Source organism: Octodon degus, unplaced genomic scaffold (genome assembly GCF_000260255.1).
Source record: "Octodon degus isolate 3935 unplaced genomic scaffold, OctDeg1.0 scaffold00001, whole genome shotgun sequence".
NCBI classification, from domain to species: Eukaryota; Metazoa; Chordata; class Mammalia; order Rodentia; family Octodontidae; genus Octodon; species Octodon degus.
Genome location: NW_004524577.1, coordinates 20,876,788 through 20,884,496, shown reverse-complemented (window position 1 = coordinate 20,884,496; position 7,709 = coordinate 20,876,788). Strand labels below are relative to the sequence as shown.

The 7,709-nt window shown below is 42.6% G+C and overlaps 1 pseudogene; it reads left to right on the top strand.

Annotated features, from left to right (window-relative positions):
• Positions 1 to 4,670, top strand: part of LOC101561431 — a 17,405-nt pseudogene extending 12,735 nt beyond the window's left edge.
• The last annotated feature ends 3,039 nt before the right edge of the window (positions 4,671 to 7,709 follow it).

Genomic DNA, 7,709 nt, shown 5'->3' with positions numbered 1-7,709 from the left:
AAAAAAAAAAAAAAAAAGAAAAGAGGTCCCCTTAGCCTGCCTAAGCTTGCCTAAGCAGGTGCTGTAGACTGCTGAGCTATTTCGCTGGCCCATCAAATTTTTGATTTTAAATAACATGTTTTAATTAATATAAATCAAGCAAGTACATAAATTTCTATCATAAAACCCTTTGTTCCACAGCAGACCTGAAAAAAGCAGGTGTACGTAGATAATTCAATTCTGTAACTGAACTTCACTATTTCTTGATTACCCAGTGATAATGGCACATACTTCCTCTTTTTTTTTTTTTTTTTTTGGCAGAACTGGGGATTGAACTCAGGGCCTTGTGCTTGCCAGGCAAGCGCTTATTCTACTGAGCCATCTCCCTGGCCCCCTTTCCACATACTTTCAACATGTTTAAAATGACTCTTGTCAGTTGGAAAATTTTTCCTTTTATGAGCAAGAATGGTAGCACTGATATAGTGCTTTGTTAGGTTTCCTGAAGTTTGTAGTGGTAAAGGAGTCCTCTTATATTCAGAACTCTTAAAAATATACTCATTTTCCTCATGCTGTGCTGGTGTATGTTCTCTCAATGACTCCTCTGTCTTATTATCAAAAGTCCACAATGAATACATCGTGGCAATATGTAGTGGCACTTGGATTGTACAAGAAACTCAAATGGCCACAGAAATGGCTCTTGGCCAAATCATGCCTTTCCAACAAACACAAAGTAGTCCTGAGACCTTAGTGCATGTAAATTTGATCACTGAGTTCTCACTGTTTTCATAGACTTCTTTGTCTCTTCCTGTAAGAAAAAGGCTCAGAAAGCTCCAAGCTAAGAACCAAGAAGTGATACATAGCAGGGAGTTGCCTAGTAGCCATTCTGGCTCCCAGAGAGACAAGAAGCACGTGAATGGGTCCTTAGGTGTAGGCTGTGCTTGTGTGCTTAAAGATCAGGACAGACCTGTAAGCTATCGCCTGTTGCAGCTTTCCCTGAGGGACAGTGGTGCAGGCACCAAGTAGAGGTGAGACACAACTCAATGTACATCACATGTAAGTAGGAAAGTGGACTTTATTTAACAACTCAGGGAGCATGCCTTTCTTTTCTCCTCTTCTTCTCTTCTCTTCTCTTCTCTTCTCTTCTCTTCTCTTCTCTTCTCTTCTCTTCTCCTCTCTTTCTTTCTTTCTTCTTCCTTCTTTCTCTCTCTCTTTCTCTTTCTTTCTTTTCTCTCCTCTTTTTAAGAATATCAGCTCTTAGTCATCTACCTACACTCACAATAGACTATGTTCACTATTTTTCCCACCTCTTGAACAATTCCCAACTTATTTCTGGAATCTCTACATTCTCAAGCAAAGCTTAAAAAATCTCATACTTCTGATTATATTTTCAGAAAGTAAACACATTTGCAACTGTTGCCTTATGGTTTCTATAGAAGGATCACTTATGGTGACAGATTTTCAATTTCTAATTGGCTGACACCCTCTCTTTTTAAAGCTTAAATTTGAAACAACTCAGAATAATGCTATTGATTTGATTCTCTAATTGGCTAGTGACTTATTATGCATTATTGTATTGTGTGTATTAATTGATACTTCTCCTTTTCCCCAGAATTGAGTGATTCTTATCTAGAAAAGTCAAAATTTTAAAGATTAAATATTTCTCCAAATAGTGAGGTTTAACCTATATTATGTTACCAGACCATGGCTTATTCCTGTAATAAGAATTGAATAGTTGAATAGTTAGGCAGCTAACTATTCAAACCAGTTTCAAATAAGACAAATACCAAGAATTAATAAGTTAAGCTACCAAATAACCTGATTTCCACTTTCTGAAGTCTTTCCCTTTTGGAATCTATAAATATAGCCTGCATATGGAGTGGAATAGAAGACTGTGAACAGTTTTTGTCTGGATTGCTGTTTGGTTCTTGAATTGCAAAGGAAAGACATTCAAGTAAGATCTGCTAAACTTAACCCGTACCGCAAAAAAAAAAAGGAAAAGAAAAAAAAAACCATAAAAAAAGATCTGCAAAACTGCATTTGTTATTTTTTGTTCAAAAGTCTATTGTTCTTCTATGACTTGGAAATATATATGCTATGAAAGAAATCTGACTCTTTTCTAAGTTCAAATCACTTTAACAAAGTACAGGTGGGTAGATGATACAGGGAGGGGCCTTGCACAAGATTGGCCAATAGTAACTACCACAAAAATGTGCTTGAACCACTAGCTTGAACACTGACTGCCTCAACTTAGTAGTAATTCAGGAAGGTCATCTGCCCAGTAAGTACTCTCTGGTCAACCTGAGGAAGGGACCACTCTCTTAATTAGTCATTGTGGCCAAAATAACTGTTTCAAAATATCTGTAGCACGCTACTTTGTGTCTTTACAATCTTTCGGCAGGTGTATTTCCATGGAAGTCCTCGGCTATTTCCCTTGGAATATCCTGCTAGTCACAAAATAGAAATCTGTATTCTTTGGAGAATCACCCTCTCTGATCAAAAAAAAAAAAAAATGTTTTAACTTGACATGCTGAAGTCTTCATTTTAGCAATTTGACTCTTTTATTATAAGCAAGGTAGAAACACTAACTTTAAAAATAAGACAAAGGTCAAAATACATATTTTCGAAGAACTTGAAACAGAAGCAAGCATCTCAGTGGGGCCCATCCCAGACTGGAGGCCCTTGCAGGGCGGTGTCCCATGGAGTCCACAGGTGAGACCCAGAGCCAGCATCAGTGAAGCCAAAGAAGACTTGGGCAGCCTACTGGCCCCAGGAGGACCAAAGATGTAGTGGTGGATGATGCCACTAAGGGCTGACCCATAAGGACCTGATGGTGAAGAACATTAAGAAATATCAGAAGGAACTAGAGAAGGAAGGGAGTCTGTGGCCGAAAAGGACAAGAACAGAAAATACCTCTCTCTGGATTTTGTCCCAGGCATCTATATGCTGCCCGCCAACTACAAGCTGCTCGTGGAGGAATTCTGGAAGGGTCCATACAGCGCCTGGGGGTGGGGGAAGACATGCAGCAATGCCCAGGGCAAGGGCATATTCCTCAGCAACAAGCTCTCACAGATCAAGAAGTGGTCCAGTGACAGCAAGACAGCCCTTTTTTTTATCTCAATCTATGAAAGAAGTCTATGCAATCTCACTATACATCAACAATGCCCTGCTTGTCTGGACCTGCACCTGTCTGTGCTGGTGTCCACCTGCCTCCCACTGAGCTGTTGTATGTATAAGCTTGGATCTTGCTAGAAATCCACTGTAGTTGGGGATTTCTAAATGGTGATCAAGTTATTATACCCAGCTCAGTTGAACTAGCATGGTGCTGGGTGTGGGAGACCAACCTGAGGATTATTACCAGCAGCACAAAAGGCTGAACAGGATAATCTGTCAAAGTGCTGTTAGGGATGCTGTTTAGAGAAGCTGTTGGGGCTGTTGGAAGCTGCTAGTTCTCTTGTGCTGTTCTGCTGGAGGACCTTGTTGTGCTGGCTTTCCCATTGAACTTTGGAGAAGCTTGAGTCTTCAACTTGAGCATCACTTCCTGGCTCTGTAGGGGAAGATGGTGCCCTGCTCAACCTCATGGAGAAGCTTATCGCATTGGCTTTCCTGAAGGGAACTTGGCTTTCCTCATCACTGGAGGAGCTCAGGACCTCACTGCTGCTGAAGATGGCTGTGGTATCTTTGGGGGAGCTCTGGTGCTTACCTTGAGCATTATTTTCTGGCTCCAGTTCAGATCCTCCAGTCTTCTTGCACAGATCCTTCATCTTGCTGGTGTAGACTTCCTAGCTTCCACCACTGACCTTTGGGCCTTTCCAGCATGGATCTTTGAAGCAGGTCTGCACGAGACTTTGTTGTGGGCTGTAGGCCTCCAGTTGGACTTGTGGGAGATATTGTTATGAGCACTAGGATTTCAGCTGGATTCATACAGAATGTTAGGATCCAGGCCTTCTACTGGATTCCTTAGTGTTTAGTGTGTGGACAGATTTCCTATACTTCTTGTATATGATTCTTGGGTGTTTCCTTATAAAATGTGTCCCATATGATATTGTTTCCCTTGCAAGAACCCCAATGCATGACATGCACAGTGATACACGCCGATCACCAACATGCTGGACAAGATGTTCATCCACCTCACCAATGTGGCCATCCAGAAGCACAGGGAGGACCACACCCATATCTACGGGAGCAAGTGGACTGGGCGCAACCTGAGCCTCTACCTAGAGAGTACCTGCAGCAGGGGCTTGACCAGCAAGCTGTTCCACGAGGTCCACTGGGCCCTTGTGCAGTCCTTGAAGGCTGTGCACTGGGGGACGAACATTGACAACCACTGCTTTGGATGCTGTGGCTTCAACATCATCACCAATGACAAGATGAAGTTCTGGCTCCTCAAGGTAAATGCATCCCCTGTGTCACCTGCAGCATGGCCAATGAACCGATCCTTAAGTAGAACCTGATTAATGACATCCTCAACATCACAGTCCCAACAGCAAGATCCCGGGCTGCAGATGGAACAAGCTGCCCCTCCTCACCTCACCAGGGAGCTGCTCAGTAATTATGAAATTGTGTACAAGAAGGAGCTGGCCCAGAGGGACAGGACTGATCAGGAGCTCAGAAGTCTCACAGGCCAGAAGCCAGAGCCCAAAGGGGGCCTCTCACGAGACACAGGGAGTGCTGTCCTCACCACTTGGAAGTGACCCCCAGAAGGGATCTTCTGGAAGTGACATCTGGGAGTGCCCAACCAGAAGAGACTGGCAGGAGCAAAGCCGAACCTGGCCCAGGCTCATGCTGGCATATGCCTGCGGAGGCCATCTGGGAATTCCCTTTTTCTTTCTCCACTCCTGGGCAGTGTGAATCATAAAATCACTTGTGTTTTGAAAGGCTGAGGAGTGTTATTTCAGCAGGGCTGAAAGGCCAAACTGTGAGTGGTGGCACACTCCTGTAGTCCCATTATGAGTGAGGCTGAGGCAGGAGTGTTGCTGTGAGTTCGAGGCCAGTCCGGGCTACATTAGCAAGTTCGAGGCCAGCCTGTACCAGATAGTGAGACTCAGTCTCAAAGAAACTACAAAAACACGTGCTCTTCAGCAGCACATATACTAAAATCCAGAAAAAGAAAAAGAAATGTGTAATCTGCACTCTTTTGGTGGAAGGTAACACCTAAGCCTGAGAGCCAGCTTATTATAAGGCATTTGCATTTTTAAAATTTTGCATTAAATTAAAAATAAGAAACAATAAAAAATAATTTGAAACAGAATCAACTATTTTTAGAAAGACAAAATCTTCCTGTTAAAGTATCAATGATAGTGTTAGAAGTAGTTTTATTAAATAAATACTTGAATTTTTTAAAAAAAAAACTCGCAATGATAATAATGAAATATTTGGACAAGTGAAGAAAAGTCTAGGCTCTCCAGTGACTTCAGAATTTTGAATGAATTTTACCTAAATGAGAGGTGCCCCTTCCTTCACTGCTGACACAGACCAATGCTGGGATCCATATATTCAAGAGCAGGGTAGGTACATGTCATACAAAAATTGATAAAAGGGAAGGAAACTCCCAATCTGAAAGACGTCTGGGATGAGTTCGTGTTCTCTAAAATCAAAGAATAAATTTTAGGAACAATGGAGGCTCACAGCAGAATATATTTACTGGGGGAAAGAAAGCTTCTGTCGTACAGAGGGATGGAAGGAGACTCCAGTGAGTTGCCTAGGAGCTATCTCCACCTTCTCTAGGGATTTTTATAGAGCAAATCTATGAAGTGAGGTGAGTCCCTGTGGGGGAAAAAGGAAACTCGCTAGGTGGGCATGAGGTGGGCCAAAACTATGGTCAACTAATCAGATTACAATTATAGGCGCTGCTGGGCAGAAAGGGCAGCAGAACTCCAGGTGCTTGGTCTTTATTCTGCCGCAGATTTGTGGTTCTTTGTTCTTAGATCCCTGCCCTTGTCAAAGCAGGCGCTTAGTCTGCTGAGCTATCTCGCCAGCCCTGAGAAAGTGACTTGTGAAATAAAAGTAGAAGAGCCCACTAATAAATACCACAGCCACTTTAACAGACAGCATCTCAACAATGGCTTGGCCACTGACAGAGAGAGGAGTACCAGGAGTTGGTATTGACATGAACATAACGTACCTGTCACCTGCTAAAACAGGAGGAGAAGTAGTAATTACAGCAAATATTCTGAAACAAGGAGAGACAATTGCCTTTGCCTCTGTGGACGTGACCAACAAGCACAAGGAAGATGCACAGAACACCTGGGAAACTGAGGAACAGCAGGGTTAAAGGAGCCCAACAGTCAGTGTCAAGTGTAAATTTGATTGGAACTAGTTTTCAAATAAGCAGACTCAGAAAAAAAATACAAGTGTAATTGCTCTGGTAAAATGGATTAAATTGGAATCAAATGGGGTAGTGAGTCATGCAGCAAGTGGACATGAATACAGAACAGGGTCTTTTCCTGTAGGGGGTTGGGTTCATGGCTCTTCTGGCTCTTTCAAGGTGATTGATACCTATGCAGAATACCAATCCCTCATGCCCACCGCTAGGGATGTGAGTGGGTGCGTTTGTGTCATCTTTTGTCTTGGAGTCTGGCCCACAGCAGGAGTGCCTGTTCCTCTCACAGCTGCAAGGCATCCTGTCTTCCACACTGGCTCCTTGAAGGCCTGGCCCTGTGACTCACTGCCCATAGCATTTCTATCTCATTCAGCTGCCTCCAGCAAAATCACCTGCTGAGACCATTGCTCTTGTGCACAATTTCCACGTGATTTTATTATTATTATTATTATTATTATTTTTTGGAACTAGGGATTGAACTCAAGCCCTTGCACTTGCCAGGCAAGTGCTTATTCTACTGAGCTATCTCCTTAGCCCCTAACATTTTTTTTTAAGCAAAACCATGTACCTTTCTTTCTCTTTTTGTTGGTACTGGGGATTGAGCTTGAGACCTTGTGCTTGCAAGGCAGGAACTTATGCCACTGAGCAATATCCCCAGCCCCCCATGACTTTTATGTTTTTTTTTTTTTTTTTTTTTGGTGGACCAGGGATTGAACTCAGACCCCTGCCCTTGCCAGGGAAGCACTTATTCCACTGAGCCATCTCCCCCACCCCCACATGACTCTTAATGAGAGCTGTAATTACCACCTTGTGCATGCAAGGCATTGAGAAAAATCAGAGTTCTTTCCTCGTCTTCACATAAAATGTGGAGAAACTATTATCACAGGTTCTGTTACTTCAACCTATCAGACATTTTTCTTAATGACAGTTGGTTCTTGAATGCTTCTGTTTGGGAACAATTCAGTTCATAAGCAAAAGCATTGAGCAAAATGACGCTTTTGTTTCCAAACTCCACATCAGGTGACAACCACAAAGCCCTTTTCTCCACACAAACACAAATGCAGCCATCTTCCTCAATATCATAAAACAAATGAAGTCCCTAGACCAATGTAACACTGTATAGCCAATGTAACTCTGTAGTCTCCAAATTTTTGAAAAATTTTCACCGAGTTAATTGTGACACCCTTTAGATTTTTGAAATTGAACTCTTGTTTCTGACTGACTTCAGGGATTGCTTCTGAGGTACTCTCAAACATGCATCAGGAGTTCTGGCTCTGTTCTTTCAAAAGTTGCAAAGCTTTACTTGCTTGGAATTTATTCCTTTTAGAGCTTGGGGATGTAGCTCAGTAGAATAAATGCTTGCCTGGCAAGCTCCAGGTTCTGAGTTCAATCCCTGGTACTGCCAACAAAA